Raw genomic sequence first — 11,040 nt, 5'->3', positions numbered from 1 at the left:
CATTTACTTATTTTTTATTTTTATTCTTATCTTTATTTTTTTATTTTTTATTTTCAATCCTCTCTCTGCCTCTCTAATGTCTGTTCAGCTTACTGTTGTTTAGTACACTAACGCTCCCTGTTTATACCTTTGAAACTTTCTTGTCTGAAACCTTGTTCTGTTTTTTCCTTCTTGTCTGTTTGTTTTTCCCTTTTCTTTAACTTCTTGCTTTCCATCTCCTCTCACCCTTCCATTCTAAATATTACCATTGTTATTATTACAAGCTAGAAAATACTTAATTGCACACAGTACAGGGACAGTAACAACACCAAAGACAATGACAGGAAGACAGAAAAAACAGGGAAACCAGTTTCCTCACAGCAAAAAATTAGTACAGGAACCAGAGGGGAATGAAGAAAACAGATACTCAGATCCAGACTCCAACAAAATGAAGATAAACTATGCCAAAGGACCCAATGAAGTCCACAAGAATAATTTAAAAGAAGACATACTACAAATACTCAATGAGAATTTTATAGAGATGATACTGGATAGGGTCAACCAAAATGTACAGGAGACACTCAAGAAATTCCAAGACAATAAAAATAGAGAATTTGAAAAAGCAAAAGAAGAAATAAAGGAAACCATAGAAGCACTGTATAAACACCAAAGTGAAACAGAGAACATGATGAATAAACAGATAAATGAACTCAGGACAAAAAGAGAGAACATTAAAGAGGAAACCACCCAGGATATGGAAAACCTCAGAAAAAGGAACGAAACAGAACTGCAAAACAAAACGGAAGGCCAATCCAGCAGAATAGAACAGAAGACAGAATCTCAGAACTTGAAGATGAAATGGTAATTAAAGGAAAAACTGAAGAACTATTAATTAAACAACTCAAGACCTGTGAAAAGAAAATGCAAGAACTCACTGACTCCATCAAAAAGACCAAACTTGAGAATCATGGGCATCGAAGAAGGAGAAGAGGTGCAAGCGAAGGGAATGCATAATATATTCAACAAAATAATAACAGAAAATTTCCCAAATCTAGAGAAAGACATTCCCATACAGATGCAAGAGGCCTCCAGGACACCAAACAGACCAGAACAAAATAGAACTACCCCACGACATATCATCATTAAAACAACAAGTTCAGAAATTAGGGAAAGAATATTGAAGGCTGTAAGAGAGAAAAAACAAATAACATACAAAGGTAAACCCATCAAAATCACAGCAGACTTCTCAACAGAAACATTAAAAGCAAGAAGAGCGTGGGGAGAGATCTTCTGGGCACTGAATGAAAATAACTTCAACCCCAGGATACTCTGCCCAGCAAAACTATCATTCAAAATAGATGGAGCAATAAAAGTCTTCCATAATAAGCAGAAACTAAAACAATATGTGACCACAAAGTCACCACTACAAAAGATTCTTCAAGGGATTCTGCACACAGAAAGTGACACCCAACTTAACCATGAAAAGACAGGCAGCACCAAAGCACAGGAAAAGAAAAAGCAAGAAAGTAGAGAGTAACCTCAACTTAGGTACACACAATCAAACCTTCAAACAACTAAGACAACTAAATGACAGGAATCACCACATACCTATCAGTACTAACGCTTAATGTTAACGGACTTAATTCACCCATCAAAAGGCACCACTTGACAAAATGGATTAAAAAGGAAGATCCAACAATTTGTTGCTTACAGGAGACCCATCTCATCGACAGAAATAAGCATAGGTTTAGGATGAAAGGCTGGAATAAGATTTACCAAGCCAATGGCCCCCCAAAACAGGCAGGAGTAGCAATACTTATCTCTGACAAAGTAGACTTCAAACCTACATTGATCAAACGAGATAAAGAAGGACATTCCATACTAATAAAAGGGGAAATAGACCAAAAGGAAATAATAATCATCAACCTGTATGCACCCAATGTCAATGCACCCAATTTCATCAAACATACCCTGAAAGACCTAAAAGCATATATAAACGCCAACACAGTGGTTGTGGGAGACTTTAACATCCCATTATCATAAATAGATAGGTCACCCAAACAAAAAATCAACAAAGAAATCCAAAATCTAAAATATACAATAGATCAAATGGACCTAGTTGATGTCTACAGAACATTTCATCCAACTTCTACACTATAAACTTCTGAAGAAAGAGATTGAGGAAGACTATAGAAAGTGGAGAGATCTCCCATGCTCATGGATTGGTAGAATCAACATAGTAAAAATGTCGATACTCCCCAAAGTAATCTACATGTTTAATACATTCTTCTCAGCAGCCCATGGAACCTTCTCCAAAATAGATCATATCCTAGGGCACAAAGAAAGCTCAGCAAATATAAGAAAATAGAAATTATACCGTGTATACTATCTGATCACAATGCAGTAAAACTAGAACTCAACAACAAAAGTAGACAAAAAAACATGCAAACAGCTGGAAACTAAATAACTCATTACTTAATGAACAATGAATCATCAATGAAATAAAAGAGGAAATTAGAAAGTTCCTGGAAGTCAATGAAAATGAAAACACAACCTACTGGAACCTATGGGACACAGCTAAGGCAGTCCTGAGAGGAAAGTTTATAGCCATGAGTGCATATATTAAAAAGACTGAAAGATCCCAAATCAATGACCTATGATACATCTCAAACTCCTAGAAAAATAAGAACAAGCAAATCCCAAAACAAACAGAAGGAGAGAAATAATAAAAATAAGAGGTGAAATCAACAAAATAGAAACCAAAGCAACCATACAAAGAATTAATGAAGCAAAAAGTTGGTTCTTTGAAAAAATAAACAAGATCGACAGACCCCTGGCAAACCTGACTAAAATGAGGAGAGAAAAAACTCAAATTAGTAGAATCAGGAATGCGAAAGATGTGAATGACCTCTACGAGGAAAACTATAAACTTCTGAAGAAGAGATTGAGGAAGACTATAGAAAGTGGAGAGATCTCACATGCTCATGGATTGGTAGAATCAACATAGTAAAAATGTCTATACTCCCAAAAGTAATCTACGTATTTAATGCAATTCCCATCAAAATTCCAATGACATTCATTAAAGAGAGTGAAAAATCTACCGTGAAATTTATATGGAAACACAAGAGGCCACGAATAGTCAAGGCAATACTCAGTCAAAAGAACAATGCTGGAGGAATCACGATACCTGACTTCAAACTATATTACAAAGCAATAACAATAAAAACAGCATGGGACTGGCACAAAAACAGACATGAAGACCAGTGGAACAGAATAGAGGACCCAGATATGAAGCCACACAACTATAACCAACTTGTCTTTGACAAAGGAGCTAAAAATATATGATGGAGAAATAGCAGCCTCTTCAACAAAAACTGCTGGGAAAACTGGTTAGCAGTCTGCAAAAAACTGAAACTAGATCCATGTATATCACCCTATACCACTATTAACTCAAAATGGATCAAGGATCTTAATATCAGACCCCAAACTCTAAAGTTGATACAGGAAAGAGTAGGAAATACTCTGGAGTTAGTAGGTATAGGTAAGAACTTTCTCAACGGAACCCCAGCAGCATAGCAACTAAGAGATAGCATAGATAAATGGGACCTAATAAAACTAAAAAGCTTTTCATCAAAAGAAATGGTCTCTAAACTGAAGAGAACACCCACAGAGTGGGAGAAAAAATTTGCCAGCTACACATCAGACAAAGGACTGATAACCAGAATATATAGGGAACTTAAAAAACTAAATTCTCCCAAAACTAATGAACCAATAAAGAAATGAGCAAGTGAACTAAACAGAACTTTCTCAAAAGAAGAAATTCAAATGGCCAAAAACACAGGAAAAAATGCTCACCATCTCTAGCAATAAAGGAAACGCAAATTAAAACCACACTAAGATTCCACCTCACCCCTGTTAGAATAGCCATCATCAGCAACACCACCACCAACAGGTGTTGGCGAGGATTCGGGGAAAAAGGAACCCTCTTACGCTGTTGGTGGGAATGTAAACTAGTACAACCACTCTGGAAAAAAATTTGGAGGCTACTTAAAAAGCTAAACATTGATCTACCATTTGATCCAGCAATACCACTCTTGGGGATATACCCAAAAGACTGTGACACAGGTTACTCCAGAGGCACCTGCACACCCATGTTTATTGCGGCACTATTCGCAATAGTCAAGTTATGGAAACAGCCAAGATGCCCCAGCACTGACGAATGGATTAAGAAAATGTGGTATCTATACACAATGGAATTTTATGCAGCCATGAAGAAGAATGAAATGTTATCATTCGCTGGTAAATGGATGGAATTGGAGAACATCATTCTGAGTGAGGTTAGCATGACCCAAAAGACCAAAAATCGTATGTTCTCCCTCATATGTGGACATTAGATCAAGGGAAAACACAACAATGGGATTGGACTTTGAGCACATGATAAAAGCGAGAACACACAAGGGAGGGGTGAGGATAGGTAAGACACCTGAAAAACTAGATAGCATTTGTTGCCCTCAACACAGAGAAACTAAACCAGATACCTTAAAAGCAACTGAGGCCAATAGGAAAAGGGGACCAGGAACTAGAGAAAAGGTGAGATCAAAAAGAATTAACCTAGAAGGTAACACCCATGCACAGGAAATCAATGTGAGTCAATGCCCTGTATAGCTATCCTTATCTCAACCAGCAAAAACCCTTGTTCCTTCCTATTATTGCTTCTTCTCTCTCTTTAACAAATTAGAGATAAGGGCAAAATAGTTTCTGCTGGGTATTGAGGGGGTGGGGGGAGAGGGAGGGGGCAGAGTGGGTGGTAAGGGAGGGGTGGGGGCATGGGGGAGAAATGACCTAAATATTGTATGCACATATGAATAAAAAAAAAAAAAACAAAGCCTGGTTCCAGGCCAGCCTGATTAAAAAAGTTTGCTAGACTCCATCACAACAGAAAAGAAGCGGAGAGGGGTGGCACGTGCCTGTCCACTCAGCAACAGTGGAAAGCATGAAATAGGAGGATAGTGGGCAGGCTGGCCTGAGCAAAAACCAAGACCTTATCTCCAAAATAACCAGAGTTAAAAAGGGTTTCAGGTGTGGCTCAAATGATAGAGCACCCACCTTGCAAATGTTGAAGCCCTGAGTTCAAACCTCAGTACTGCAAATAAATAATCAAAGACAAAAACAAACCCCCCAATCTTTAAAAGCAGAACATCCCTGATTTTTTTAAAATTTGGAATCCATGTCATAAAATTGGCTACATATTACTTAATTTTCCAGTAAAGCACCATTCTACCAGCTTTTGGTAGCCCTTATCAAAGGAATCTAGAAGATTCTCCAAATCTTGCTGGGGAAACCCTAACTTTTTCTAAGTAACCAAAGCCTCAACACTTCTAAACCCCTCACAACCACACTCCTGGCTTCCTGTAATCTTTATTCAACACCATGGGTAGCTTTGGTTCCTGGCTTCCACCTTTGAGAGTGGGAAGGGTGTGAATGACCACACTGATGGAACGGCACAGTGTGGTCATGGGTCATTTCTGGAGTGCACTCAGGTACAAGTTTGGGCAAGAGGGCTGGTTGACTGGACCTCACAACCAAGCAATGACAGTGGAGGGCAGTGGCCACAAGTCTGTCATTGAAAATCTTCCAAGCCTTGAATGCATCTCTGCACAATGGATGGATCTTAGCAAATATGAACTTAAGTAAGAAAATAAGCTAAGCCATACTTTTTAGGGAGTGATATTGATGTGAAAAAATGTTTGGATTATAAGGGGTTCAGGATGTAGCTCAGTGGTAGAGTGCTTGCCTAGCATTCAGAGGGTCCTGGGTTTGATAATCCAGCTCTTCAAAGCAAAACCAAGAAGAAACCTATCAGGAAGGAAGAACAAGGCAAGCAAAAATATATTATTTTTATAAGTATTATATAATTATGTTAATGCAATAGACTTTCCTTTTCCCATCTTTTGTAGTATCTGGAAATCCAAATGCCCAGCTGGCATGTGGAAACTTTCTCTAGTCCCACCACCTAGTCACTACAAAGGCCCAAGGCATTTTCTCTCTCTCACTCTAGCCAGCCCAGACTTCTTGTGCCCACTCTCCCAGGAATCTCTTGTGTGAGAAACACAATTCTCTGGCATGGAGGTCATCTGCCTCCACAACCTACTTATTCCTTGAAGGCAGGGTTCCATCTCCTTCTGCAGAATGACCACAAAATGATTGGCTTTGTGGACAGGATGGTCTAGGCTGTGACCACACTCCTTGGAAGTCTTACTTTCCTTTCTCTTGCCTTCCTCACTGGGTATGAACCACTGGATATAGAGTATGGGATGGCTCCACAGAACTCTGCAAACTGTGCTTCACTGTGCTGAACACGCTGATTCCTTCAGAGCCTGTTATAGGTCAAGCAATATAAATTGGAAGTTCTGGTCATTGGAAGAGAGCACTGGATTGGATCCTTCCATAAAGTGGCCCTGTGTTGACTGTCTTGGTCTGGACATCTCCGTGTGTCTCAGATTGAATCATGTCTCAATTTCAGCATAAGTTATGGCTGAGCTGGATTCAGGGGGAATGACTTTTATCCTGCGTGTCTCAACCAAAGATCAGACCTTTTTCTATAGAGTGCTCCAGGGAAATGCTGATATCCTGTGTAATATATGGGCCATCAGATGTCAATCAAGAAAGAAAAAGCAATCACTGTGCTGCGTGTTAAGGTATATACTCCTCGCTAGGACTTAGTAATGGCTAATTTTGTGAATCAACATGAAGGGCCATGGTGCCTAGATATATGATTATTATAATTTGCATATGGGATGTTTCCCAAATGCCCATGTGTTGAGGGTTTGGTCCTCAGGTGCTGTTTTTGGGAGGTGGTAGAAACCTTAGGAGGTAGGACCTAGTGGGAGAAAGTTAGATCACTGGGGTTCTGCCCTTGAAGGGGATATTGGGACCTGGCCCCTTCCTTTCACTCACTTTGTTTCCCAGGTACCATGAGGTGAGCAGCTTTGCTTTACCATGCTCTTCCTGCCATGATGTTCTACCTCACCACAAACCCAAAGCAATGGGACCAAGCAACCATGGACTAAACTCTGACACTGGTCCAAAATAAATCTACTCTCTTTATAAGTTGATTATCTCAGCTATTTTGCCACAGTGACAGAAAGCTGACCTATGTGATGATCAGACATTATTGTGGCTGTTTCTGTGAGGGTTTTTTTTTTCTTTCTGAATTTCATATGTAAATCAGTAGTCTTTGAGTAAAGAAGATTCCCCTCCATAATGTGGGAGGAGCCTTATCTTATTTCTTGAAAACTTGAATAGAATAAAAGACTCACCCACTCCCCCTGAGCAAGAGGCAACACTGCCAGCAGGAGGCCTTAGGACTTGAACTGAAATCTTGGCTCTTCCTAGGTCTTCAACCCACAGATTTGGACTTGCCAGCCTCCATAATTTTGTGATCAGTTCCTTGAAATAAATCTCACACCAGAGCACTGTAGCGGACAACTGTAATCTCAGCTACTTGGGAGGCTGAGACAGAAGTATTGCAAGTTTGAGACCAGCCTGTGCTACAGAGTAAGACCCCATCTCAAACTAAAACCAAAGCCAAAAACACAGAAACAAAAACTATATTAAGGTAAACATCTTTCAAAAGCAATAATAAAATAAAATATCTCTTTCTTTCTATATACATGTCCTTTTGGTTCTGTTCCCCTGGAGACCTCTGACTAATAACACAGACCCTTAAAATGATTCTGCTACTGCCACTGCCAGTGCCCCTGACACAAAGATCCTGATCCTCAAAGTTACAGGTCACATACACCCATGGTGCCCTGTGGAGCACACATATGAAAGGTGGCCCCAAATGCTCTACCTTTGCCCCTCCTAAAAGGCTATAGGTCATCATAACCTTGGCTAATTGCAAAGCAGACTGGCAGCAGATGTGGTCCTGGTAAGTGCTGCAGACTCATGAAAATGGGCGTGCAGAATCTACTTCTCTGCATCCATGCAGCACCTCCCACCCTTACCTTATTGGGTATTCATGGCATGGAAAAGCGGTCCACCCTCCCATGTCATACCTTAGAGGTGAGACACCAATTAAGGAAAGGAAAATTGTAATGTTTTGAAAGACATCTTACTTTGAGAAGCACCCTAATGGATAGGAAATCCCAGTCAGCCTTGGAAGCATCTATAAATGACTGGGCTTCCTTGTCCCCTTAGTAAAGTGACCATTACTAAAGAAGCCATGGATGTTTTGGAGTTAGTGGTTGTTGAGGAAGAATGCTCAAGACTCAGGTATTGACTTTCCAAGGCAACACATCTTACTATTGAGGTAAACCCCCATCTCAGAACTTCCAGGGTCATCCTCCAGCACTATAGCACCCTCAAGAAAAGACCTAGTACTATTTATTAGCTTTGTGACTTTGTCTTCCACCATGCTATGATTTTCTTTAAGAACCCCAGGATTTCTATGCTCTTCTAAGAGGCTCTCCAGTGCATCTAGTCTGCTCTCTCAAATGCAATACCCAAGTTTTGGGACCCACTGCTCCATTCCCTGTCATGAGTCAATGACAAATTTCCCAGTCTCCTTAGACATATGTCATGCCCCAGCCATCACCTGAGGACAATCACCCCAGATAGCCATGGTAGGCCATTGGCCCTCATGTAATAACTAACTTTGTGTGGATGTGATTGATACTGGTTTCAAGATGCTGGTACTCCTCAGGGATCCCACTAGATTTAAGGGAAGAACTCTTTCTGTTCTCTGGTGAGTTTCAGGGTATTTCATTGAAGGAAAACAAGTCTGCCTTACCCAACCACTGGCTCCTCACTGGTTTGTTAATTTGGAAAAGTCATTTCATTATTATGTATCATAGTTTCTTCATCTGTAAAATATGGGTGTTTATTACATCTGACCCACTTACGACATAGGGTGTTATAGTAGTGTACGTGAAAGTGCTTTGTAGCCTGGGAAGTAGTTGACAACTGTGAGGTATGACTGGGTGATCCCCTGGGTAGGTTCCAATCTTCAAGACATTTTAGACAAACCACATGAGTCGCAGCATTGAAGATAGTTTTATTGGTTCCTGGATATGTCTCACACTTCCGTACTATGGATAATAAAAAACTTTACATAGCATTACCTCATCAGTGTGTTGCTTGCTGTCTGGTGGATTTTAAGGAGTTTTATGAGCTGAAGAATTTGATATTGTCTCCAATGAGAGCCAGCAATTAACCCTTTAGCCCAACATAAAACAGGAAAATGTCATTAAATACCCATTCACTACCTGGCGGTGAGTTTCTTGGGGGTAGGAGCTGTGTATTATTTGACTTTTATCTTAGTGCTTGACACATTGTGGGTACTAAATAAACATTCATTAAATGGACAGAGAGAAATATTTTGGAAAAGATAAGGTTGTTACTTGTTTCCTGAAATTGGTTTTCATAGCTAGTCTACCTTACTTTTGTATTGTCTAATGGGGTCGATATTTTATGTCACACTTACTAGAGAAAGGCACTACACTAATATAAATTTAACACACACACACAGTACCTACCTCAGGTTCATCAGTCAGATGCCCAATCATTCTCAGTCAGCATGTAAACTAGAAGGAAGCTAAAACATATTAAAAGACCTGACTTAATTCATAGCTGTTCTCGCTGCTACTTCCAGGCAAAGTTAATTTTAGGCCCACATTGTTTAACTTTTTTGGGTACTGAAAAGTATTACCCTTAGCTATTTCATTAGGTTAAGAGAAAAAACAAGCCAGGCACTGGTGAGTCACGCCTGTAATCCTAGCTACTTAGGAGACAGAGATCAGGAGGATCGAGGTTCAAAGCCAGCCCAGGCAAATAGTTTGGGAGACCCTGTCCCTAAAATACCCAACACATAAAAGGAGTTGTGGAGTGGCTCAAGTGGTATAGAGGTCTGCCAACAAGCAATGTGAAGCCCTGAGTTCAAACCCCAGTACCACACCCACCCCCCAAAAAAGAGAGAAAAGTCAATAGAAGGTTATGCTTACATGTCAAAATTTATGTAAACACTTATACATTTGTATCATTACTCTTAACACACAACAGAATTTGTACAGTTTAGGCAGGTACCTAGTCAATGAAAAGTAGAAATGCAGCCAGATATGGTGGCACACGCCTCTAATCCATGGGAGGCTGAGGCAGGAGGATTGTGAGTTCAAGATCAGCCTGGGCTAAATAATGAGACCATCTTTTAAAAAAGAAGGAGCAGAGCACACCAGAGGCTTACACCTGTAATCCTAGCTATTTGGGAGGACTGCTGTTCAAGGATAGCCTGGGCAAATAGTTAGCAAGACCTCCCAGTCTCCAAGATAACCAGAACAAAGGGGACTGAAGGTGTGGCTCAAGAGATAGAGTGCCTGCTTTGTAAGAGCAAAGCCATGAGTTCAAACTCCAGCCCTCCTACAAGATAGAGAAAGAGAGAGAGAGAGAAGAAATGCAAAGTCGAGGATTTTTTCCCCCCAGAAAGCAGTGCAAATCCATACAACAAAGTCTCTCAATGAATTAAGGTTTTGCTATTAAGAAAAAGTCACTGCTGTCTGGCAGGAGGCTTTCCTGAACAAGAATAACCAATCTACTTCTCTCCCAGGAATCATAAGAAAAGCAGAAAGATCTTTTAATTACCTGCAACACCCAGCAGTAAAGTCAGGACATGCCCTCTCCTTTCCATCTGACAATTTTCAGACCTTTCTTACACTGAGATTTCACGCACATTGATTTTGTGATGACAGTGCTTGACTACATGTAGACTTTTGTTTGTGAAGATGTGTGAAAAGAATAGGAAAAAACCCTCTGCATTCAAGGTGTGAAAAATAGTTTTTATTGTTCCTGGTGTTTCAACTTACCTATGGTAAGGGGCAATGACAAGGCTTATATGATCACAGTGTCTCTTCAAATGAATACACAGGTTCTATAGGTGCACATCAGACCAGATACATTCCTTCTTTTGCTCTCAGAAAACGCTGGCAATATCTTTCCAAGATATGGAAACAAGGAAGTCCTCTTGAGTCTGCCTACCAAATGAGTGAGTGCATGCCACACCCCAAA

This window comes from Castor canadensis, chromosome 12, assembly GCF_047511655.1.
Source record: "Castor canadensis chromosome 12, mCasCan1.hap1v2, whole genome shotgun sequence".
NCBI classification, from domain to species: Eukaryota; Metazoa; Chordata; class Mammalia; order Rodentia; family Castoridae; genus Castor; species Castor canadensis.
Note: the sequence above shows the minus strand (reverse complement) of the source record.